This window comes from Halyomorpha halys, unplaced genomic scaffold (genome assembly GCF_000696795.3).
Source record: "Halyomorpha halys isolate HHAL.00 unplaced genomic scaffold, Hhal_1.1 Scaffold143.1, whole genome shotgun sequence".
Classification (NCBI taxonomy): domain Eukaryota; kingdom Metazoa; phylum Arthropoda; class Insecta; order Hemiptera; family Pentatomidae; genus Halyomorpha; species Halyomorpha halys.
Genome location: NW_027114557.1, coordinates 543,013 through 544,739, shown reverse-complemented (window position 1 = coordinate 544,739; position 1,727 = coordinate 543,013). Strand labels below are relative to the sequence as shown.

At 36.0% G+C, this 1,727-nt stretch overlaps 1 protein-coding gene across 2 annotated transcripts in view; it reads right to left on the bottom strand.

The window, feature by feature from the left end:
* The window catches only part of LOC106678427 (GTP-binding protein Di-Ras2), a 627,505-nt gene that overhangs the window by 469,707 nt on the left and 156,071 nt on the right, over positions 1–1,727 (bottom strand). The gene's annotated exons all lie outside the window — the stretch shown is intronic.

Below are 1,727 nucleotides of genomic sequence, written 5' to 3'. Positions count from 1 at the left end.
TATATATATACATACATATTTACAGTGCCCTTTCTCTGCCAAATGCCATTATAAAGGGTTGGGCTGGATATACTCAAGGTGGATTTACAATATTGACCTAAGAACCGCTGGCCGGGGGTGCAAAGAATGAGGAGGGGCCGTTTACCTTTTCCTCGGCTAGGATATCGCCCAGGACACAGTCCAGGTCTTGGTGGAGAGGCGACCTCTCTGAACAGCGGGCTAGCATATGCCTTCAGCCCATCAAAGAACTTGATGTGCCTACGGCCTATGAACTCTGGCACAGAGAGGAACTAGAGCTCATCATGGATAGCACTGTTCCTGGCTCTTTGGAGTGAAGTTCCTCTGACTATTTGCCGAAGCAGGGAATTCTTGAAATGTGGCCTTGAAGAGGTGTCGCATGAGCCGGGACACCATAGATCAGAGTCGGGCGGATGAATGCTTGTAAATCTTCACTCGAGCTGAAGTGAACAGGTGGTAGAGCCTGTAGGATTTCAACCGAGCCTGTTTGAGTCTCACCCTGACGTGGCTGGAGAATGTAAGATGCCTACTAAGTGTCACGTCGAGTTAGAGGATGGTATTCGATTTTCTTCGGCCTTCGCCGTCCAATATGCAGCTGGGAGCCTCTCTTGGCCTTCTGAAAGGACATGACTGTGGCATCCGTCTTCGCAGGATTCACCCTGATGCTGTCCCTAGTCACTATTACCAGATTACTTTGGGTTTCATGCATGTATATTTTGAGCGTGTAAACGTTGTGTAGGTTGTTAGATGAATGAGAAATGGGAAAGAAAATTAGGTATATTTCTTTAAATGAATTGGAAAATAAACAAAAGAAGTTCTAGGGTAAACAAACAATATTAATACGATGAAAATTATAGATCATTAATAGAACAAAACATGAAATACTTTAGAAGATTAATGGAAATAAGGAGAGATTAATAAAATAAAGGAAAAACGGACACTAACTTGTAAATTGGATACAAATCCATACAAAAGACTTCCATACTCAGAAGAAGATCCATACTAACCTAAAGAGCTCTTGAAAGACAAAAGACTAATAAATTAAATGCGTTATGGTAAATCAAGATAAAATATAAGGTACTTGGTCAAATAAATTAATAAAATTAAATTACTAGTAATGCAAATATGAAACTAAAATAATAATATAATCTGAACGTGGCAGAGGTGAAATATGAGTAGTGAAATCGTACTTGATATTCAGATGTGACGGTAGATTAATTAACAGTTGGGTTACTTAATTTAGATTTTTATAAACATAGAGATGATATTGAACTGTAGATAAACTATTGGTGGAAGAAGAAAACTAAATAACATCATACATTGTGTACAGATAAATGATTAATAGACAAATAAACTGTTAAGGTTAACAGTTTATATCCTCTCTCTTAACAACGCCAACAGGTTGCAAGTGCAGTTGGTAGCAATCACCTGTTCTTATAAATAACTTCTTTTAAGTTAAACACGAGTACAGAAGTTACAAGAAATTCAATAGCACATGATTTAAAGTTGTAAGGAGTAAAATTAATGATAAAATAAAGGTACGGAAAGAGTAGAAAGTTAGTTTGGAGTTTATTTAAGGTAAATTAAACAAATTAAAGAAAAGTATGTAAACATAAATATAAGTAATATTAACAAAATAAATTAAATTTATTTTTTATTAATATAGTTGTTTGAGAGTGGTTTAGTTTCTTTTTAAAACAATTTTGATC